Genomic DNA, 25,662 nt, shown 5'->3' on the forward strand with positions numbered 1-25,662 from the left:
GTTTTCTTTGTTTCTATTTCATTTATTTCTGCTCTGATCTTTATGATTTCTCTCCGTCTACTAACTTTGGGTTTTGTTTGCTCTTCTTCCTCTAGTTTCTTTAGGTGTAAGTTTAGATTGTTTATTTAGGATTTTTCTTGTTTCTTGAGGTAGGATTGTATTGCTATAAACTTCCCTCTTACAACTGCTTTTGCTGCACCCCATAGGTTTTGGATCATTGTGTTTTCATTGTCATTTGTCTCTAGGTATTTTTTGATTTCCTCTTTGATTTCTTCAGTGATCTCTTGGTTATTTAGTAGCATATTGTTTAGCCTCCATGTGTTTGTGTTTTTTACAGTTTTTTTCCTGTGATTGATTTCCAATCTCATAGAGTTGTGGTCAGAAAAGATGCTTGATACGAATTCAATTTTCTTAAATTTACCAAGGCTTGATTTGTGACCCAAAATGTGATCTATCCTGGAGAATGTTCCATGTGCACTTGAGAAGAAAGTGTAATCTGCTGTTTTTGGATGGAATGTCCTATAGATATCTATTAAATCCAGCTGATTTATTGTGTCATTTAAAGCTTGTGTTTCCTTATTAATTTTCTGTGTGGATGATCTGTCCATTGGTGTAAGTGGGCTTTTAAAGTTCCCCACTATGATTGTGATACCGTTGATTTCCTCTTTTATAGTTGTTAGCATTTGTGTTACGTATTGAGGTGTTCCTATATTGGGTGCGTATGTATTTACAATTGTTATCTCCTCTTCTTGGACCCAACCCTTGATTGTTATGTAGTGTCCTTTCTTCTCTCATAACATTTTTTATTTTACAGTCTATTTTATCTGATATGAGTATTGCTACTCCAGCTTTCTTTTGATTTCCATTTGCATGGAATATCTTTTTCCATCCCCTCACTTTCATTCTGAATGTGTCCCTCAGTCTGAAGTGGGTCTCTTGTAGATGGCATATATATGGGTCTTGTTTTTGTATCCATTCAGCCAGTCTGTGTCTTTTGGTTGGTGCATTTAGTACATTTACATTCAAGGTAATTATCGAGATGTATGTTCCTATTACCATTTTCTTAATTGTTTTGTTTTTGTTTTTGTAGGTCCTTTTCTTCTCTTATGTTTCCTGCTTAGAGAAGTTCCTTTAGCATTTGTTGTAGGGCTGGTTTGGTGGTGCTGAATTCTCTTAGCTGTTGCTTGTCTGTAAAGCTTTTAATTTTTCTGGGAAATCTGAATGAGATCCTTGCTGGGTAGAGTATTCTTGGATGTAGATTCTTCCCTTTCATCATTTTAAATATATCGTGCCACTCCCTTCTGGCTTGCAGAGTTTCTGCTGAGAAATCAGCTCTTAACCTTATGGGAGTTCCCATGTATGTTATTTGTTGTTTTTCCCTTGTTGCTTTTAATAACTTTTCTCTGTCTTTAATTTTTGCCAATTTGACTACTGTGTGTCTTGGCATGTTTCTCCTTGGGTTTATCCTGCCTGGGACTCTCTGTGCTTCCTGGACTTGGGTGGCTATTTCCTTTCCCATGTTAGAGAAGTTTTCGACTATAATCTCTTCCAAGATTTTCTCAGGTCCTTTCTCTCTCTCTTCTCCTTCTGGGACCCCTATAATGTTAATGTTGGTGCATTTAACATTGTCCCAGAGGTCTCTTAGGCTGTTTTCAGGTCTTTTCATTCTTTTTTCTTTATTCTTTTCTGCATCAGTGATTTTCACCATTCTGTCTTCTAGGTCACTTATTTGCCCTTCTGTCTCAGTTAATCTGCTGTTGGTTCCTTCTAGTGTATTTTTCATTTCAGTTATTGTGTTGCATATCTCTGTTTGTTTGTTCTTTAATTCTTCTAGGACTTTGTTAATCTTTTCTTGCATCTTTTTGATCTTTGCATCCAGTCTTTTTTCAAAGTCCTGGATCATCTTCACCATCATTATTCTGAATTCTTTTTCTGGAAGGGTGCCTATCTCCTCTTCATTTAGTTGTTTTTCTGGTGTTTTATCTTGTCCCTTCATCTGGTACAAAGTCCTCTGCTTTTTCATTTTCTCTATCTTTCTGTGGCTGTGGTTTTCAGTTCCACAGAATGAAATACTGCTGATACTGCTTGATTCTGCTGTCTGTCCTCTTGTGGATGAAGCTATCTAAGAGGCTTGTGCATGCTTCCTGATGGGAGGGACTGATGGTGGGTAGGGCTGGGTGGGTGGAGCTCAGTAAAACTTTACTCTGCTTTGGTGGGTGGAGCTCAGTGAAACTTTAATCTGCTTGTCTGCTAATGGATGGGGCTGTGTTCCCACCTTGTTGGTTGTTTGGCCTGAGGCTACCCAGCACTGGAACTTACAGGCTTTTTGGTGGGGCTAATGGCAGACTCCTCCCAGGACCCCCGTCACCAGTGTCCCTATCCTCATGGTGAGCCACAGCTGCCCCCCACCTCTACAGGCAACCCTCCAATACCAGCAGGTAGGTCTGGTTCAGTCTCTTATGGGGTCACTACTCCTTCCTCCTGGGTCCTGGTGCACGCACTGTTTTTTGTGTGCCCTCCAAGAGTGGAGTCTCTGTTTCCCCCAGTCCTGTGGAGGTCCTGCAATCCAATCTCACTGGCTTTCAAAGTCTGCTTCTCTGGGGATTCCTCCTTCCATTGCCAGACCCCCAGGTTGGGAAGTGTGATGTGGGGCTCAGAACCCCCACTTTAGTGGGTGGGCTTCTGTGGTATAACTGTTCTCCAGTTTGTGAGTCACCCAGTTATGGGGTTGATTTTGTCACGATTGCACCCCTCCTACCATCTGATTGTGGCTTCTCCTTTGTCTCTGGATGTGGAGTGCCTTTTTTGCTGAGTTCCAGTGTCATTCTGTTGATGATTGTTCAGTAGTTAGTTGTAATTCCAGTGCTCTTGCAAGAGGGAGTGAGCACACGTCCTTCTACTCCACCATCCTGAACCATCCCCCCAACTCCATTTATTGAGGAGACTATCCTTTACCCATTGAGAATTCATAGCTGTCCTGTCAAATATTGGCCAGACATGTGGCAGTTTATTTCTGGGCTCTCTATTCTGTTTTATGCTGGTGCCATACTGTTTTGCTTACAATAGCATTGTAATACAGTTTGAAATCAGAAAGTGTACTTTATTCTTCTTTCTCAAGACTGCTTTGGCTATTCAGGATCCTTTTGGGTTCATACACATTTTAGCATTGTTTTTTCTATTTCTCTGTAAATGTCCCTGGAAATTTTATAGGGATTGTATTGAATGTGTAGATTGCTTTGGTTAGTTGGACATTTTAGCCATATTAATTTTTCGAATCCATGAACACTGGATATCTGTCCATTTATTTGTCTTTGTCAGTTTCTTTCTTTCAGTGTCTTATAGTTTTCAGTGTAAAGGTCTTTCACCCCCTTGATTAAATTTATTCATAAGTATTTTATTTTTTTCCTCAGATCTTTATTGGAGTATAATTTTTTTACAGTGTTGTGCAGTTTCTGCTGTACAACAAGGTGATTTGGCTGTATTTACACATATATCCCCATATCTCCTCCCTCTTGAGCCTCTCTCCCCTCCTCCCTATCCCACCCCTCTAGGTCATCACCAAGCATTGAGTTGATCTCCCTGTGTTATGCAGCTGCTTCCCACTAGCTATCTATTTTATATTTGGTAGTATATATATGTCTATGCCACTCTCTCACTTCATCGTAGCTTCCCCTCCCCACCCCCCAGCCATGTCCTCAAGACCATTCTCTATGTCTGCATCTTTATGCTTGTCCTGCCCCTAGGTTCATCAGTACTGTCTTGTTTTGTTTTGTTTTTAGAATCCATATATATGCCTTAGCATACACTATTTGTTTTTCTCTTTCTAGCTTACTTCACTCAATATGACAGACTCTAGGTCCATCCACCTCACTACAAATAACTCAGTTCCATTCCTTTTTATGGCTGCGTAATAGTCCATTGTATATATATGCCACATCTTCTTTATCCATTCACCTATTGATGGGCATTTAGGTTGTTTCCATGTCTTGCAATCTACAGATTCAATGCAATCCTTATCAAATTACCAATGGCATTTTTCACAGAACTAGAACAAGAAATTTTACAATTTGTATGGAAACACAAAAGACCCCAAACAGCCAAAACAACTGTGAGAAGGAAAAACAGAGCTGGAGGAATCAGGTTCCTTGACTTCAGACTATACTACAAGGCTACAGTGATCAAGACAGTATGGTGCTGGCACAAAAACAGAAATATAGATCAGTGGAACAGGATAGAGAGCTCAGAGATAAACCTACACAGATATGGGCACCTTATCTTTGACAAAGGAGGTAAAAATATACAATGGAGAAAAGACAGCCTCTTGTCTTCAATAAGTGGTGCTGGGAAAATTGGACTGCTACATGTAAACAAATGACATTAGAACACTTCCTAACACCATACACAAAGATAAACTCAAAATGGATTAAAGATCTAAATGTAAGGCCAGACACTATAAAACTCTTAGAGGAAAACATTTTTGATGCCATTTTAAATGAAATTGTTTCTTAGTTTCTCTTACTGATAGTTCATTATTAGCGTATGTAAATACAACTGATGTTCGTATATTGATTTTGTGTCCTGAAACTTTATTGATATTGTTTATTCTAACACTTTTATTGTGGAGTCTTTAGGATTTTCTTTATATAACATCCTGTCATCTGCAGACCATTTTATTTCTTCCTTATGATCCTTAATAAATAGGATACTTCCTTTTTTTTTTTTTTCCTTTTTCTTGTCTAATTGGTAGGACTTCCAGTACTGTGTTGAATAGAAGTGATGAAAGTGGGCATATTTGTCTTGTTCCTGATCTTAGAAGTAAAAGCTTAACCATTAAGTTTGATGTTAGCTGTGGACATATCAAATATGGCCTTTATTATGCTGAAGTATATCTCTTCTGTACCTAATTTCTTGAAAATTTTTATCATGAAAAGGTGTTGAGTTTTGTCAAATGCTTTTTCAGCATCTATTGAGATGATTGTGTAATTTTTATCCTTCATTCTATTAATGTGGTGTATCACATTTATTGATTTACATGTTGAAACAAATCTAATTTGATCATAGTGTGTGTTAAATTCACTTTGCAAGTCTTTTTTTTTTTTTTTTTTTTTTTAGGATTTTTGTATCTGTAGTCATCAGGGATACTAGCTTATAATTTTCTTTTAATATCCTTCATGTCCTTTGTGGCTTTGGTATCAGGGTAATGCTGGCCTCATAAAATGAGTTTGGAAGTGTTCTGGTGATCTTTTCTCCTGTTTTCTTGTCTCCATTTCATTTTTTTTTTGTACTCTGATCCTTTTATTTCTTTCATTATGTAAACTGTGGGCTTAGTTTTTTCTTATTTTTTTCTAGTTCTTTGAGGTGTAAAGTTAGGTTGTTTGAGAGCTTTCTTTTCTTCTTACCATAGGGTTTGTCACTATAAACCTTTCTCTTAGAGCAGCTTTTGCTGCATCCCATAGGTTTTAGTATGTTGTGTTTCCATTTTCATTAGTGTTAGGATTTTTTTTTAATTTCCCTTTTGATTTATTCTTTGACCCATTGGTTGTTTAGGAGTGTGTTGTTTTATTTCCATATATTTGTGAATTTTCCAGTTTTTCTCCTGTTATGATTTCTAGTTTCATACCATCATGATCAGAAAGAGACTTGGTATGATATCAGACTTCTTAAATTTGTTAAGACTTGTCTTTTGACCTAACATATGGTGTACTATGGAGACTGTTCCATGTGTACTTGAAAATAATGTGTATTCTGCTGCTGTGGATGGAATATTCTCTCCCTCTCTCTCTCGCTCTCTCTCTCTATATATATATATTCATGTGGTTTAAAGTATAGTTCAAGTCCAATATTTCCTTACTGATTTTCTGTTTGGATGCCCTGTGCATTGTTGGATGTATTGAAGTTCCCTATATTATTATATTGCTGTGTATTTATGCTTTCAGATCTGCCAGTATTTGTTTAATACATTTAAGTGCTCTAATGTTGGTTGCATATGTATTTGCAATTGGCCCCTTTATCATTATATAATGTCCTTCTTTGTCTCTTGTTACCATTTTTGGCTTAAAGTCTATGCTGTCTGACATAAATATAGCTACCCCTGCTCTCTTTTCTTTTGCACTTGCATGGAATATCTTTTTCCATCCCTTCACTTTCAGCCTATATGTGTTCTTAAAACCAAAGTGAGTTTCTTATAGGCAGCATTTATTTGGGTCTTTTTTTTTTTAATCCACTCAATCACTCTATGTCTTTTAATTGGAGAATTTAATCTATTCACATTTGAAGTAAAAGATAGGTAAGGATTTATTAATTCCATCTTAGTAATTGTTTTCTGGCCATTTGCATTCCTTTTTTTCCTTTCTTCCTCTATTACTGTCTTCTTTTATGAATTGATGATTTCTTATAGCAGTATGCTTTGATTTCCTTCTCTTTATTGTTTATCTACTGTAAATTTTTGCTTTGTGGTTACTATAAGACTTACATAAAACATCTCATAACAGTCTATTTTAAGCTGATAACAGCATAATTTTGATCACATACAAAAACTCTACCCTCCCTTCTGCACATTTTATGTTTTTAGTCACAGTTTACCTCTCTTCATATTGTGTATCCATTAACAATTATAGTTATTTTTAACACTTTGTCCTTTAACCTTCATGCTAGAGTTAAGTGATAATACATCACCCTATTACAGTATTCGAGTATTCTGAATTTGACTATGTACTTACTTTTACCAGTGTACTTTATATTTTCATATATGTTCTTATGTTATTAATTAAAATCCTTTTATTTCAGCTTGAAGAAATCCTTTCACCATTTTTTTGTGAGGAAGGTGATGAAATCCCTCAGCTTTCATTTTTCTGGGGAGGTCTTTATCCTTCTTTCATTTCTGAGAAACAGATTTTCTGGGTAAAGTATTCTTGGTTGGCAGGGTTTTTTTTTTTTTTTCTTTCAGCACTTTGAATATATCATTCCACACTCTCTGGCCTGCAAAGTCTGTGCCGAGGAAACCACTAATAATAGCCTTATGTAGGTTCCCTTGTATGTAAGGAAATTTTTTTCTTTGCTGCTTTTAAAATCCTCTCTTTTTCTTTAATAATTTGACAGTTTTATGATAATATGTCTTAGAGAAGATCTCTTTGGGCTGAATTTATTTGGAGACTTTTGAATTTCATGAATTTGTATATCCAAATCTCTCTCTAGCCGTTATTTCTTTAAATACAATTCCTGCCCTTTTCTCTCTCTGTTCTCCATCTGGGACTCCAGTGATGTGTAAATTGTTTGGCTTGGTGGTATCCCACAATTCACATAGACTTTCTTTACTCTTTTTTAATTCCCTTTTTATTATTCTTCTCTGACTGGATTATTTCAAGTAATCTGAGTTCACAGATTTTTTTCTTCTATGTAATCAAGTCTGCTGTTATGCCCTCCATTGAATTTTTTATTCATTCATTGTATTCTTCAGCTCCAGAATGTGTTTGGTTCTTTTTTTGTCACCCATTTCTCTAAACTTTTTGTTTTGTTCATGTATTATTTTCCTGTTTTCTTTGAGTTGTTTGTGTTTTCTTGTAGTTTGCTGAGCTTCCACAAAACAACTATTTTGAATTCCTTATCAGGCAAATTGCAGATCTTCATTTCTTTTGAGTTTGCTACTGGGAAATTATTGTGTTCCTTTGGTGGTGTCATGTTTCCTTGATTTTTTGTGTTCTTTGAAATCTTACATTGCTGTCTTCATATTTGAGGAAGAAGTTACCTCCTCCAATCTTTAGTGCCTGACTTTGGGAAAGAAATAGCTTCTGTCAGCCCTGCTAGGGATTCTGAAGTTTTCTTGGACCTTTTCAGTGGATATGCCTGCTCCACACTTCTTGTTCCCTCTTGGGGGGTAGAGGGGCAGTAAACAGTTAAGGTTGTATGCCTTCTCTCAATTCTGTAAAGTTGACAGCCTCTCCTTTGCTTCTCCTGGAGCAGTGCTGAATGCTCAGGTTTGTGTGCTTTCTCCCAAGCCTTCAGAATTGGGCTGGCTTTCTGTGCATGTTCACTAGCTATCTGCAAAATCTCATACTCACTGCCCTCAGGGGCATGCACAAGAAGCCGGTCACAGGGTGGGGTGTGTGTAAACGGTTCACACAGTGTTGGGGTGCCTGTGGGCCAGTTTGGGGGAATCTGAAGCCAAGGTGTCCCCAGCAACCCTAAAGCAGGCTTCCTGTTGGAGTCTGACACAGCCAGTAGGATCATCATCCCTTCATGCATTCCAAGCCCTGGCTGCTGTTCTCCCAGCCCCTCTCTTCTCACCTCATTATTCTGGATAGGGCAAGAAAGAAGTGCGCCTCATTGCTAGTGTTCCACACAGCTGGGAAATTTGGCTGCTCATTCATATGCTCTCACTTTGTCACATGGAAGAAATTGTGGGTGAAGAGCATTTCTCTTGGCACTAAGATGTGCTGTCTTGGGGGAGGGGTGATGCAGGTAAAGCGAAACTGTTCCTCTACCCTTTTCAGTGCATCCAGTCTCAGAATTTTGCTCCAGCAGTGCGCTGGAACATCTCTGCTAGATTTCCAGCTTTCCACAAAAGTACTCTCATCTGTGGGTGATTGTCAAAATTGGTGTTTTTTTGGGGGAAGGTGGTAGAAAACTTCTATTATGCCATCTTGATAATATTAGTATGATATTAGTTGTAGGGTTTGTGCAGATGTTCTTAATTAGGTTGAGGAAGTTCCCTTCTATTCCTAGTTTGTTGAGAGATTTTATCAAAAATGGTTCTGGATTTTATCAGATGCTCTTTCTCAAACTATTAAGATGATCATATGTTTTTTCTTTTTTAGTATATTAATGTGATAAAAATACATTAATTTTTATTGTTAAACCAACTTCGCATTCCTAGGATCAACCCTACTTTTTCATAATATATTATCTTTTCCGTATACTGTTGGATTCTTTCACTAAATTTTATAAAAGAATTTTTCCATAAGTATTTATGAGGAATATTGGCCTGTAATTTTCTTGTAATGTCTTTGTTTGCTTTTGATATCAGAGTAAAACTGGCATTGTAAAATGAGATGGGAAATATTCTCTCCTCTTCAATATTCTGGAAAAATTTTCTCTTTTGCTAGGTTTTTGAAGTGGAGGCTGAGGTAAAAGATTCGAGATACTTCTAATATATTAATTAATTTGGGTATTTATATATTAATAATTTATAAATTTATTGCTATAAATTTCTAAGTACTACTTCATGTTCCTCCCACAAATTTTGACTTGTGTTTTAATTTTCATTCAGTTCAAAACACTTTGTAATTTTCCCCTTTTGATCTCTCTTGGTTCATATTTATTTAGAAGTGTGTTATTTAGTTTCCTAATGTCTGGGGATTTTCTAGAGATGTTTATAATTTAATTCTGTTTGATTAGAGAATATATTTTCTATGATTTGAATCCTTTTAAGTTAACTGAGACTTGTTTTATAGCCTAGAATATTACCTACATTGGTAAATAGTCTGTGTGCATTTAAAAACAATATGTATTATGCTTTTGTTAAGTGGAATGCTCTTTTGAAAAATTAAAATATAATTTTGAGATAATTATAGATTTGCAGCTTATAAGAAATAATACGGAGAGATCCTGTGTAAACTTTACCTAATTTACCTCAAGGTAAACTGGATAAATTTTGCAAGGCCATAGTACAATATCACGACCAAAATATTGATGTCTATGTTGATAGCCAAGATACAGAACATTTCCACCCTATAATAAAGAGCCTCACACAATTTATTGATGTTTAACTGCTGACAGCTGCTTTTTGGCCCATTTCTGGGCAAGCTGATCAGAAGCCCTGAGTGTGCCCTCTTTTGGTGCCATACAAACTTCTTCCTCCACATGAGAGCTCTCATTTCAGTCCCAACATTTAGCCACCATAAGACCCTTAAACTTGTTTCCTTTCCCTGATCTCAAGTTTTTTTGGAGCTAGGTTGGGAGGCCAGTCCTTCTCTCCCAAGAAAAATTCATTTGGCATAGCAAAAGAAACAATCAAGAAAATGAAAAGGCCTTTGATCTATTTTGAGTTTATTTTTGTGTATAATGTTAGAGAACATTCTAATTTCATTTTTTCACATGTAGCTGTCCAGTTTTACCAGCACCATTATTGAAGAGATTGTCTTTTCTCCATTGTATATTTTTGCCTCCTTTGTCATAGATTAATTGACCATAGGTGAGTGGGCTTATTTCTGGGCTTTCTATCCTCTTCCATTGATCCATATGTCTGTTTTTGGGCCAGTACCATATTTTGATTATTGTAGCTTTGTAGTATAGCCTGGAGCTTGTTTCCTCAGCTCCGTTTTTCCCTTTCAAGATTGCTTTGGCTATTCGGGGTCTTTTGCATTTCTATACAAAGTTTAAAATTATTTGTTCTAGTTCTGTGAAAAATGGCATTGGTAATTTGATAGGGATTGCATTGATTCTGTAGATTGCCTTGGGTAGGATAGTCATTTTGACAATATTGGTTCTTCCAATCCAAGAACATGGTATATCTTTACATCTGTTTGTGTCATCTTCAATTTCTTTCCTTAATGTCTAATAGTTTTTGGAGTACAGGTCTTTTGCCTACTTAGGTAGGTTTATTCCGAGGTATTTTATGTTTTTTGATGCAATGGTAAATGGGATCGTTTCCTTAATTTCCTTTTCTGATCTTTTGTTGTTAGTGTATAGAAATGCAACAGATTTCTGTGTATTAATTTTGTATCCTGCAATTTTACTGAATTCATTGATGAGCTCTAGTAGTTTTCTGGTAACGTCTTTATGTGTAGTGTCATGTAATCTGCAAACAATGATGGTTTTACGTCTTCTTTTCCAGTTTGGGTCCCTTTTGTTTCTTTTTCTTCTCTGATTGCTGTGCCTAGGACTTCCAAAACTATGTTGAATAAAAGTGGCTAGAGTGGACAGCCTCGTTTTGTTCCTGATCTTAGAGGAGATACTTTCAGCTTTTCACCATTGACTATGATTTAGCTATGGGTTTGTCACATATGGCCTTTATTATATTGAGGTAGGTTCCCTCTATACCCACTTTCTGGAGAGATTTTTATCATAAATGTAAGACCAGATACTATAAAACTTCTATAGGAAGGCATATGACACTCTTTGACATAAATCGCAGCAATATCTTTTTGGATCCATATTTTAGAGTAATGGAAATAAAAAGAAAAATAAACAAATGTGACCCAATTAAACAAAAGCTTTTGCACAGAAAAGGAAACAATAAAACAAAAAGACAACCTACAGAATGGGAGAAAATATTTGCATATGATGCAACTGACAAGGGATTAATCTCCAAAATACAGAAACAGCTCATGCAGCTCAATATCAAAAAAAAAAAAAAAAAAAACCCAATCAGAAAATGGGCAGATCTTAAATAGACATTTCTGCAGAGAAGACATGCAGACGGCCAAAAGACACATGAAAAGATGCTTAACATTGCTAATTATTAGAGAAATGCAAGTCAAACCTACAATGAGGCATCACCTCACACCAGTCCGAATAGCTATTATCAAAATGTCTGCAAATAATAAATGCTGGAGAGGGTGTGGAGAAAAGGGAAACTTCCTATGCTGTTGGTGGGAATGCAAATTGGTACAGCCACTATGGAGAACAGTATGGCAGTTCCTTATAAGACTAAAAATAGACCCATATAGTTTATCTCACCACCTCCAATTGTACTGGTTAAATTAGAAATGAATTATCTTCCTTATATAAGATAAATCCAAATGGTAACATTGGATCTCATTTTATTATTATTTATAGCTATCAATAATGCTAAGTTTAAAAATCATATTGATATTTATTTTTTCTGTTCACCTGTTCTGGTCTATTTTTATTTCAGAGCTCATATTGTTCCTGTAGCACAGTGAATGAAAATTTAAATATCCTTAATAGTGTAGGTAAGTTATTATTTGTATATACAGTTGTAATTTTCAAATATTCAGTGAAATTGAGAACATAAACTCATGTAAAAATTATTATCAAGACTTTCCTTCAAAATGTGAATTACACTATGATGTTTGTGATAACTGGCAGGAAAAACCTATGGAATTACAATATTAGTGGAGAATCAAGCAAAGCAAAATACAGATGGCCTTAAGATTCTAGATAATATTTATTTTACATGCATTATAATATAATATTACTAAACCATTTATTACATTCATCTGTGTTTACACCTGTAGATCTATGTAGTGAAGAAGTTTTTCTAATTCAAGGAATTGTTCTGTGATATCATTATGGAGACACATTTGACATATCAGTAAACCTAAAGATAAATAATCAAAATATTTAACAACCACTACAACATGAGCATGGAACAACCAGATCAGACAATGCTGTTGGATCAGAGTTCTGGAGGTCCCCTGTTATGTCATGTTGGGGTTGAAGGAAATGGGAGATGCCTAAGGGAATCAAGATAACCAGGGTAATGAATTGAAGATGGATACTTGGATATCTTAAGGTAGCAACTTTTTACAAATTAACAATTGGGACAGTTATAACTGTGTAGTAACTGAATATCCATCCAGAGGAGACTGTAGTAATCTAATTAAAATGAAGAGAAAATAAGAATAAAACACTTGACAGGGAAGATGAGCAAGCAAGCACATTTCTCTGTAACATGGAAGCATCCTTGAGCTGTAGAGAGTGTCCTCCAATTCGGAACTTATGGGGGAATAGAAAACGAAAAGTATATTAAAAACAAAAAAAGACAGGGAAAACATCAGATGAAATTGTGATTGAGAAGTGTATTTTTAGAAGTAAGTCCCCAAAAGGGAAATTTGACTTATCTTGAATAATTGAATGTGGTAAAATGAAACTTATTACAAATTAATGTTTTAGCCATATATGTTTTTGTATTTGTCCATATGCATACATATGGATATGTATTTATACACCTGTTCTACACAATAACAGTTCTAAGAATATACATTGGGGTACAGGAAGCTATTTTAGAACAAAGGATGTCAGTTCCAGGAATTCTTTAAATGTCAGGAAAAATTTAAAGTACACCTACATTATTATTTATTTCTAGAAGAAAACGTGAGACTTCCTGGAAGATTAGGATACTTGGGTACCCATAATATGATTCCTCCAAAACTTCATTCTAATATCCTTTGGAGTCTTCTAATCATAAAAGAACTTTTGGAGTAAATCTGATAGAACAGCAAGCAAGCTCCTTATGTTATTATTTCTGACTATTGATCGCAAAGGAGAAATAGTGTATCAAATAATAGAAAATATTGATGAGGGGGTAAACTGGATCTCACCCCTGCCTTACCACTAATTAGCTCTCGACCTTAGGCAACCACTTGTCTTATAAAAGCCTCAATTTTTCCATTTTAGAAATGAAAGAATGGGACTAGATACTAAGAATAAATATTTCGTGGGATGAATTGGGAGATTGGGATTGACATATATATATTAATATGTATAAAATAGATGACTAATAACAAAAAAATCAAAATTGTACACTTTAAATATATGCAGTTTATTGTATGTCAATTATATCTCAATAAAACTCTTTTTAAAAGGAAAAAAAAGAATAAATATTTCAGTACTCCCTTGTAGTTGCCTTATATTGCCTTAAAATCTTCATAACTTTATAGATGTTTCACATATATTAATTTATTTAATCTTCATAAATACAACCCAGTTAGGTTGACACTATTATCCTAGTTTTATAGATGAGGCAATTGAGGCATGGAAAGACTGAGTAGTTTGACAATTCTGTAAAAGAAGTTTGTGAAACAAGCCAGTGGTCCAATCTCCTCTGAAGAAAAAAGAGCCTTTATAAGCAATGTCAAATCAAATACAGAATTGGAAAGAACAGCTATGGTGTATCTTTTAAAAAGTAAATGCTTAGGGAGGAAAGCAGGGCTTCTTATTGTTCACTCCTATTTGTTCTTGGGCAGATCATTAACTTTTCTAGATTTTTTCTCATTTTTAAAATGAGAGATAGTTTAAGACTATTTGGTCTCTTATTTTTTTAAAAGGCTATATTCCTAAGTTTATATCTGAACAGAACCTTTTAAAAATGATTCAAGATTCCTAAATATATATTTTAAATCATTTTATTATACTTTTCATTACACTCTTCAGTTTATTTATATGGACCAGTCTTATATAATTAACCTAATTCTTCTATAGATACATTATATGAAATAAAATGCAGTATATTAAAGTTTATTTAGTAAGGTTCATATAGCACTCTTGCTAAATTCCTTGAATTATGATTACCTTTAGGCAAATTAGAGGCATATGCTTAGTCCAGTCCCTTTGGAGCTGCTTTCATAGATACCCTCTGGCTCCTAATATTTATGCACATGTTTTTAGCCTAGCACCACAATTCACTGAAGAACATGGTCACTCCACTCCATACTTTTATAAATTCTTGAAATTTACTACATAAGACTCCTCTCTAGGGTCATGAATTGAATTGAGGAAATATAGAATTACTCATGAAAAGTATCTACAATGTAGATTATCTGCCCACACAGCATTACAGAGTTGCGTATGTATAGCAAATGTATGATAGAAGATTACCCAAATGACTGCTAGTGGATAGGCTAAAATGAGGCTGCAAGAAGGATTAGTAAAAGCGATCTTTTAAGCATGCAGTCAAGCACAACTTTGATAAGGTGCCTAATGTTTAACAGCCACAAAAACATTCAGAACCACCTAGAATGCAATGGTAATTTTTTTTTTTAGTTTTTACTTCATTTTTTGAATTGGCATTAAGAGCCGGAAAAGTAGAAGTACTCAATATATTGAATATAATCTGACTAAAAGACAATCCTTTATGTACATAAAGTACGGTGCATGACAATTAACTTTAATAACTTAATATATGCATTTTAACAATACTATTCAAATTAGTAGTCAGAGTTACTAGATGACAGACCCAAGGATGCAGTGTGACGGGGATCAGAATAGAGGGAGAAGTAACAATGGTAAAAATAACAGCAAAACTTACATTCATTTGTGCTTATTATGCCCCAGACACAGTGTTAGATGCTTTTAGCCCTTTAAATCACAACCCGGTGAGAGACGATCTTCACCCTTTGAAAGATGAGGAAACTGAGACAGAGAGGCAAGATAACGTGTCCAAATTTAGATGGTTAGTTAGTTGCAGAGACTGAGTCTAGGCATTCTGGCTTCAGAGCCTGTGCCCTTAACTGCTGTGCTACACAATCATTAGAGACATGGCTGTAGGACATGCTTGTCAAATGCCACAAGTGCTAACCTAATTATATTATTTTTTTCTTTCTTTTTCTGATGGGTTAATGCAAGATAAGGCCTATGGACAGGAAAATACAAACAGAAAAGGAAAATCAGTAAGTAGATTGATATATGCCTTAAAAACCACTGTTAACATTTTATATTGTTTTGAATTAATTAATATTTACTGAGTATTCTGTCATCAAGAAAGCAATTATTATTGTGAATTTATGAATCTATTATTAAATCTTATTTATATTACTTATAGTTTATTATAAATTTATAAATTATTATAAAGCAATATAAATATAACAGTAACTTTAGCAAGTTATAGTATTTAATTCTTCTGCCTCTCCCAAAATGGCTGTTGTTCAATAGGCAACTCACAATAGCACCAGGAGAGCATAGACTATCTCTGCCCAGCTGTAATATGAACAATTTTAAAGAAGCCATTCTCCTCACTCCAATTTTCCATTTATACTTGAAATTAAATATACTGGATTCCTTTTTTTACACCTTGAGAATTTTCAGTTGTTCAAGATTCAGCTGTCTAAATGCCATGCCAGGCTAACAGCAGTATTTCAGAAGTGGAACAAGGGTTGTGTGGCTTGGGATGAAGATCGGGCAAGAAAGAAACACTGAAATGAAAGTCAAGAAGAGAAAGGAAAAGTTAGTCTACTTCATATTTTGCATTCAGTAGATGTGAACCATGCTCACACAGTGGGGAAGATTCTAAGCCCTAAAAGAATTGTCAGTGTTTTTCCTCATAATTTTTAATGAGTGACTCCTTAATCCAAGACAGCGGAACCCACCCATGCTAATACTCTCTTGTGGAGGGTAGATTTTGATATAAGAATGTCTTGGACTCCATGCAAAAGGGTTTAGTCACTTTAAAGACAGAAATCCCAATTGTCCAGGGCATTACTGATTCTAATATTCAATCCAGTTGTCCCAATAAGCCATTAAAATGTCCTAGAAATTTTAATGTTTTGGTGTTCAAACTACTTCTTCCAGGCTCATGCATCTAAAAATAGCACAGGACTTCCTAGGTGGTACAGTGGTTAAGAATCCGCCTGCCAATACAGGAGACACAGGTTCGATCCCTGCCCCCAGGAAGATACCACATGCCACGGAACAACAAAGCCTGTGTGCCACAACCATTGAGCCTGCGCTCTAGAGCCCGTGAGCCACAGCTACTGAAGCCCACACGCCTAGGGCCTGTGCTCCGCAACAAGAGAAGCCACCACAATGAGGAGCCCATGCACCACAATGAAGAGTAGCCCCCAATCACCACACCTAGAGAAAGCCCGTGTGCAGCAACGAAGACCCAACACAGCCAATAAATAAATAAATAAATATAGCACAAAAATCCCATCTGATTACTGGTCTAAAATTTATTTAGGAAAAAAAGTGGCATAAATCTACCAGGCATCATATTGTTAATGGAAAGAGTAGGAGATTGAGTCAGAAGGCTTGAATTCTGGCACCAGTCCCTTCACTATTAGCAAGTGGTTGAATGGGAACAAACCTAGTTGAATGAATCTGAGGTGGATTTTCAGCAGATAAGGCAACCCTCAAATGATTTTTCGCCTTCCATTTTATTCTTCCATTTATTATTGCAGCTCTAGCAGCCGCCCATCTTCTATTTCTGCTTGAAACAGGCTCTAATAACCCCACAGGAATCTGACATAGATAAAATTCCATTTCATTCATATTATACAATGAAAGATATTTTAGGTGACTTACAACTAATCCTAGCATTACTGATACTAGAATTATTCTCACCCGACCTGCTAGGAGATCCAGACAACTATACCCCAGCAAATCCTCTCAACACACCACCCCATATTAAGCCAGGATGGCATTTCCTATTTGCATATGCAATCCTATGATCAATTCCAACAGACTGGGAGGCGTACTAGCCCTCATCTTCTCAGTTTTATTTCTAGCATTCATTCCAATATTGCACACATCCAAGCAATGCAGCGTAACATTCTGACCTCTTGGCCAGTTCCTATTCTGAGTATTAGCAGCAGATCTACTAACATGAACATGAATTGGAGGTCAATCCATGGAACACCCCTTCATTATTATCAGACAACTAGCATCCATCTTATACTTTTTAATTCTAGCGCTAATACCAGTAACTAGCATTATTGGAAATAATCTCCTAAAATGAAGAGTATAGTACATTTATTACCCTGGTCTTGTAAACCAGAAAAGGAGAATAATATATCTCTCTAAGGGTCAATGAAAACACTCAAGCTCCACCATCAGCACCCAAAGCTGAAATTCTACTTAAACTATTCCCTGATATTTGTTGCGGGACAGTTCCACAATCTTAAAGTACTATATCAGTATTAAAATAACATTTTCCCCTCCCATAAATAGCTATGTATTTCGTGCATATGGCATATATCCACATATATAAGTACATACATATTATATATACATAATACATGATATGTATAATTGTGCATTAATTATCTGCCCCATCTTATCAACAAGTAAATTATATTATTGATCTTACTTAGAACACAATATTATTAATCGTACATAGTACATTAAGTCAGATCAGTTCCAGTAAACATGCGTATCACATCCAATAGATCACGAGCTTAATCAGCAAGCTGCATGAAACGATCAACCCACTTAGCATGTGTCCCTCTTCTCGCTCTGGGCCATGACTTGTGGGGATTTCTATTAATGCACTTTATCAGACATCCAGTTCTCACTTCAGGACCATCTCACCTAAAATCGCCCACTCTTCCCTCTTAAATAAGACATCTCATTGGACTAATGACTAATCAGCCCATGCTCACACATAACTGTGGTTTCATGCATTTGGTATATTTTTTTAATTTTTAAGGGATGCTGTGACTCAGCTTTGACCATCTAAGGCCTTAAAATCAAATACATTGTAGCTGCACTTAATTGAATATTATTAACCAACATCATCAACCATAAGGTGTTATTCAGTGGTTACAGGACATAAGGAAATGACACCCACGTACATGTGCATGTACATGTATGTAATTACATGTACATACATGTACACACGTATTAAATAGGTAAATGCCCTGCTTAACAAATCCCCTGACCCCCAATAAGCCCTATGCTCCGTATGCCTATAACGCCCTGCCAACCCCCTCAAATAAGGCAAGAAACATACAAATGCATAGAATTTAATTAATCTATCCAACAAAACACAGATATTTCAATGCTCAAAGTAAAATAAACCCTAATCGTACCAGTGAATTACTTAGATATATACCACTTATATAGACAGATAGCTCCCTAGATTTATCAGCCACTTTTATTAAAATAAATTTTAAAATTCAACACTAAATCTAACATAAAATACACAAATTAATCATATACCTGTTACCACATAATCATGCATTCAAACAAGGCACTGAAAATGCCTAGATGAGTTTACTAACTCCATAAACACATAGGTTTGGTCTTAGCCTTTCTATTAGTTTTTAATAAAATTATACATGCAAGCATCCACACCCCAGTGAGAAGGTCCCCAACCTCCAGGATCTAATGCCTGAAACCAGCCCCCCTCCCTCAGCTCTGGTCCGTGGAAAAACTGTTTTCCATGAAACCGGCCCCTGATGCCAAAAAGGCTGGGGACCGCTGCTCTAAATCATAAAGATTGAAAGGAGCAGGTATCAAGCACACTAAAATAGTGCTCATAATGCCTTGCTCAGCCACACCCCAACAGGAGAAACAGCAGTGGTAAAAATTAAGCCGTAAACAAAAGTTCGCCTAAGTTATGTTATCCAGGGTTGGTAAATTTCGTGCCAGTCACCACGCTTATATGATTAACTGAAATTAATAGAAAACCTGCATAAAGCATGTTAAAGAATAATTTTTTAAAAAGTTAAATTCTAAGCCGTAAAAAGCCATAGCTAAGATAAAAATAAAAGTGACTTTAATATTTCCTGATTACATGCAGCTAAGACTCAAACTGGAATTAGATACCCCATTATGCTTAGCCCTAAACTCAAGTGATTACAATAACAGAATTATTCACCAGAGTACTACTAGCAGCAGCTTAAAGCTCAAAGGACTTGGCAGTGTTTCATATCCCTCTAGAAGAGCCTGTTCTATAATCGATAAACCTCACCAACCCTTGCTAATTCATCTATATACTGCCATCTTCAGCAAACCCTAAAAAGGAACAACAGTAAGCATAATAATTATACATAAAAACATTAGGTCAAGGTGTAACTTGTGGAGTGAGAAGAAATGGGCTACATTTTCTATTTCAAGAATATATTTCTCTCTCTTTTTTTTAAAATCTTTTGGCCATACCGCACAGCATGTGGGATCTTAGTTCTCTGACCAGGGATCGAACCCACACCCCCTGTGTTAGCAGCACAGAGTCTTAATCACTGGGCAATCAGGGAAGTCCCAAGAATATGTTTATTACACAAAAGTTTTTATGAAACTAAAAACCAAAGGAGGGGACTTCCCTGGTGGTCCAGTGGGTAAGACTCCATGCTCCCAATGCAGGGGCCCAAGTTTGATCCCTGGTTGGGGAACTAGATCCTGCATGCATGCTGCAACTAAGAAGTCTGCATGCCGCAACTAAGAAGTCTGCATGCCACACCTAAGAGCCCACATGCTACAGCTAAAAGATACTGCATGCCACAACTAAAGATCCCATGTGCTGCAACTAAGATCTGGCGCAGCCAAAATAAACAAATAAATCAATAAACAAACAAACAAATATTTTTTAAAAAACCAAAGGAGGATTTAGTAGTAAAATTTAGAGTGGTTAATTGTGAATACTTTGAACTATCTGTAGCCCAAAGCTCCCACAATTTTAATTACCACAAGCAAATCAAATAAACTATTTACCTAATATTTAAAGGATAGGAAATAGAACTTTCTAAGTCTTTTGACGCTATAGAGAAAGCACCGTAAGGGAATGATGAAAGAAGCATTACAAGTAGTAAAAAGCAAAGCTTACCCCTTTTACCTTTTGCATAATGATTTAACCAGTAAACATTTAACAAAGATAAGTTAAATACCCTGAAACCAAATAATCTACTTATGAACAGTTTATTAGAACAAACTCATTTATGTGGAAAAACAGAAGATTTATAAGTAGAGGTGACAAGCCTAACGAGCTTGGTGATAGCTGGTTGTCCAGAAAAAATATCTTAGTTCAACTTTAAAAATTACCTAAAAATCTATAAATTGTAATATATTTTTAAATGTTAATCTAAAAAGGTACAACTTTTTAGAAGTAGGTTACAACCTTATCTAGAGAGTAAAACACCACCATAGTTGGCCTAAAAGCAGCCACCAATTAAGAAAGTGTTCAAGCTCAACAATAAATTTACCTTAATAACAACAATAATCAAATCCTAGTTTAATACTAGACTAGAAGCAATGTTAATATGAATAACAAGAAATATTTCTCCCTGAATGAGCTTATATCAGTAACTGATACTGTACTGAAAATTAACAGTAAATAAATCTAAATCAACATTAAATTACTTATTAAACTATACTGTTAACCCAATGCAGGCATGCACTTAAGGAAAGATTTCAAAAAGTAAAAGGAACTTAGCAAACACAAACCCTGCCTGTTTACCAAAAACATCACCTCTAGCATAACTAGTATTAGAGGCACTGCCTGCCCGGTGACATCTGTGAAACGGCCGCAGTATCCTGACCATGCAAAGGTAGCATCATCACTTGTTCTCTAAGTAAGGACTTGTATGAATGGCCACAGGAGGATTTTACTGTCTCTTAATTTTAATCAGTGAAATTGACCTTCCTGTGAAGAGGCAGGAATAATAAAGTAAGGCAAGAAGACCCTGTAAAGCTTTCATTTATAAGCCCTCAAAAAACCAAACTAAACCACCAAGGGATAACAATTTTCATTATGGGTTAATTTTGGTTGGTGTGACCTCGGAGGGCGAAAAAGCCTCCAAGTCATTAAAATCTGGACTAGTCAAAATATCTTTTCACTATTGATCCAAAAATTTGGTCAGTGGAACAAGTTACCCTAGGAATAACAGTGCAGTCCTATTCTACAGTTCATATTGACAATAGGGTTTACGACCTTGATGTTGGATCAGGACATTCCAATGGTGTAACTGCTATTAAAGCTTTGTTTGTTCAACAAAGTTCTGCATAATCTGAGTTCAGACTGGAGTAATCCAGGGTGGTTTCTATTATATATTTCTCCCAGTACGAAAGGACAAGAGAAGTAAGGTCTACTTTACAAAAGTGACTTAAAATCAATTAATGATATAACCTTAATTTAATTACTTTATAAATGCACTATGCAAGAACAGATTTGTTAGGGTGGCAGAGCCCGGTAATTGCATAAAACTTAAACCTTTATAACCAGAGGTTCAACTCCTCTCCCTAACAAAATGTTTATAATTAACATCTTAATACTCATTGTCCCAATTCTTCTAGCTGTGGCATTTCTCACATTAACTGAACAAAAAGTATTAGGTTACACGCAACTTCAAAAAGCACCAAACATCTTTGAACTATGTGGCCTATTATAACCTATCACCGATGCAATCAAACTATTTATTAAAGAACCATTACGACCAGCTACATCTTCCATCTCCATATTTATTCTTGCACCAATCCCAGCTCTAACCTTAGCCTTAACCATATGAATCCCTTTACCTATACCTTACCCTGTCATCAACATAAATCAAGGAGTATAATTCATATTAGCTACGTCAGGCCTAGCCATCTATTCCATTCTGTGACCTGGATGAGCTTCTAATTCAAAATATGCTCTAATTGGAGCCCTATGAGCAGTGGTACAAACAATTTCATATGAAGCAACACTAGCAATTATCCTTTTATCAGTCCTTTTAATAAATGGATTCTTTAGTCTCTCACCTCTCATCACAACATAAGAACATCTATGAATAATTTTTACATCATGACCTCTAATCATAATATGATTTATTTCTACCCTAGCAGAAACTAATTGAACCCCTTTCTATCTAACAGAAGGAAAATCAGAACTTGTATCTGGCTTTAACACAGAATGTGCAGCAGACCCATTTGCTATATTTTTCATAGCAGAATATGCCAACATCGTCCTAATAAACATTTTCACAACAATCTTATTTCTAAGAGCAGTCCATGATCCCCATACATCAGAACAACACACAACCAATTTTATTATCAAAACACTACTATGAACAATCTCCTTGTAAATTCCAGCATCTTACCCACGATTCTGATATGATCAACTCATACATCTACTTTGAAAAAATTATCACTAACACTAGTCCTGTGTATATGACACATTTCACTACCTATCATGACATCAGGCATCCCTCCACAAACATAGGAAATATGTTTGATAAAAGAGTTGCTTTGATAGAGTAAATGATAGAGGTTTAAGTCCTTTTATTTCTAGAATGATAGGAATTGAACCTACCCCTTAAGAATACAGAATTCTTCGTGCTACCACATTACGTTATATTCTATCGTAAGGTCAGCTAAATAAGCTCTTGGGCCCATACCCCCAAAATGTTGGTTAATATCCTTCCTGTACTAATAAATCCCATTATCTTTATCATTATCTTCATAACCATTATTTCAGGGACCATAATTGTAACACTAGTTCACACTGATCATTTATTTGAATTGGGTTGTTTCAGTGTAAGCTGGACTATGTATGTTAGCTATCATCCCTATTCTAATAAAAAAAAACTTTAACCCATGAGCCATAGAAGCATCTACTAAATATCTTAACACAGGCCACCATCATCATTAACCTGATTATTTATCAATAGCTGTTCTTATTTTTTTGGTCACCCTGAAGTTTATATTCTTATCTTACCTGGATTTGGAATAATCTTGTATATTGTAACTTATTATTCAGGAAAAAAAGAGCCTTTGAGGCATACTATATGGATATATGGGCATAGTATGAGCTATGGTATCTGTCAGCTTTATAGGGTTTATTGTATGAGCTCAGAAATTGGTGGATCACATCATGGCTTCATGCCTATCGTCCTTGAATTAGTTCCACTGAAATACTTTGAATAATGATCTGCATCAATATTATAAATTCATTAAGAAGCTAATTCGCTTTAACCTTTTAAGTTAAAGACTGGGTGTTAAATCTCCTGTTAATGATATGCCACAACTAGACACATCAACATGGTTTATTACTATTTTATCAATAATTCTAGTCCTATTCATTATATTCCAACTAAAAATTTTAAAATGTATTTATACTTCAAAACCAGAATTAAAATATACTAAAACGCAAAAACAACGCACCCCTTGAGAAACAAAATGAATGAAAATCTATTTGCCTCTTTCATTAACCCAACAATATTAGAACTTCCTGTTGTTGTATTAATCTTTATATTCCCAAGTATTTTATTCCCCACACGTAACCAACTAATCAACAACCACATGATTTCTATTCAACAATGATTAGTCCAGCTTACATTGAAACAAATAATAACTATTCACAACCACAAAAGACAGACCTGAACACTAATACTTATATCACTTATCCTATTTATTGGATCGATACATTTACTAGGACTCAACACATTCGTTTATACCCACTACACAACTCTCAATAAATTTAGATATAGCAATTCCTCTGTGAGCAGGAACTGTAATTACTGGTTTCTGCCATAAAACAAAAGCATCCTTAGCCCATTTTTTACCACAAGGACCACCAGTTCCTCTTTTTATTCAGCCAGTAGCCTTAGCTGTGTGATTAACAGCTAACATTAGAGCAGGACATCTATTAATTCATTTGATTGGGGGAACAACTCTAGCACTACTAAATATTAGTTCCACCACAGCCCTCATTACATTCATTATCCTTGTTTTTCTTACAATCCTCGAATTTGGCATTGCCCTAACTCAAGCTTACGTATTTACCTCAATAGTAGGTCCTTACTTACATGACAACACATAATGACCCACCAAACCCATGTCACATAGTAAATCCCGGTCCCTGACCCCTTACAGGAGCTCTCTCAGCCTTCCTAACAACAGCAGGCCTGGTAATTTGATTTCACTTTAATTCAATAATATTATTATCATTAGGCCTATTAACTAGTACCTTAACAATGTACCAGTGATGACGAGATATTGTCTGAGAAAGCACTTTTCAAGGCCACCATACACCAATTGTTCAAAAAGGACTTCAGTATAGAATAATTCTATTTATTATTTCAGGAGTCCTCTTTTTTACTGGCTTTTTCTGAGCCTTCTATCACTCAAGTCTTGCTCCTACACCTGAATTAGATGGATGTTGACCACCAACAGGTATCCATCCTCTAAATCCACTAGAAGTGCCACTCCTTAATGCCTCAGTCTTGTTAGCTTCTAGAGTATCCATCATGTGAGCCTACCACAGCCTTACAGAAGGAAACCCGTAAGCATATACTCCAAGCTCTTTTTGTTACAATTACCTTAGGTGTATCCTTTACACTTCTACAGGCCTCAGAGTACTATGAAACACCTTTTACAATCTCAGGGTATATGGCTCAACTTTCTTCATAGCTACAGAATTCCACGGTCTACCTGTAATTATTGGCTCTACTTTACTAGCCATCTGCTTATTATGCCAGTTAAAATTCCACTTCACTTACAATCATCACTTCAGCTTTGAAGCCACTGCCTGATACTGACATTTTGTAGATGTAGTATGACTGTTCCTTTATATGTCTATTTATTGATGAGGGTCTTATCGTTTTGGTATTAAATACTACAATTGACATCCTATCAATTTGGTATAATCCAAAAAAGAATAATAAATCTTATAAATGACACTAATTACAAATATAGCACTAGCCTCACTACTTGTATTTACTGCATTCTGACTCCCTCAGTTAAATATTTGTACAGAAAAAAACAAGTCCCTATGAGTGCAGATTTGATCCCATAGGATCAGCATGCCTACCCTTTTCCATAAATTTTTTCTTAGTAGCTATTACATTTCTCCTCTTTGACTTAAAGATTGACCTCCTTTTATCTTTATCCTGAGCATCCCAAACAAATAATCTAAAAACAATACTTGTTATAGCACTATTCCTAATCCTACTACTAGCAACAAACCTGGCCTATGAATGAACCCAAAAAGGACTAGAATGAATTGAATATGATAATTAGTTTAAACTAAAATAAATGATTTTGACTCATTAGATTGTGATCAAGTTCATAATTATCAAGTGCCTTCAGTATATATAAATATCATTATGGCATTTACAGTATCTCTTATTGGATTATTAATATATCAGTCTCACCTAATATCATCACTACTATGCCTAGAAGGAATATTATCACTATTTATTATAGTAGCACTAACAATTTTAAATACACACTTCACTCTAGCTAGCATATATTATACCTACTATATAGCAGGCACCATGCTAGTTAATCATTAAC

At 35.5% G+C, this 25,662-nt stretch overlaps 1 protein-coding gene and 1 pseudogene across 1 annotated transcript in view; both read left to right on the top strand.

The window, feature by feature from the left end:
• The window catches only part of C2CD6 (C2 calcium dependent domain containing 6), a 125,617-nt gene that overhangs the window by 73,205 nt on the left and 26,750 nt on the right, over window positions 1–25,662 (top strand). The gene's annotated exons all lie outside the window — the stretch shown is intronic.
• LOC130858604 (ATP synthase subunit a-like) lies at window positions 23,545–24,187 on the top strand (annotated as a pseudogene).

The sequence above is a fragment of the Hippopotamus amphibius genome, chromosome 8 (genome assembly GCF_030028045.1).
Source record: "Hippopotamus amphibius kiboko isolate mHipAmp2 chromosome 8, mHipAmp2.hap2, whole genome shotgun sequence".
Classification (NCBI taxonomy): Eukaryota; Metazoa; Chordata; class Mammalia; order Artiodactyla; family Hippopotamidae; genus Hippopotamus; species Hippopotamus amphibius.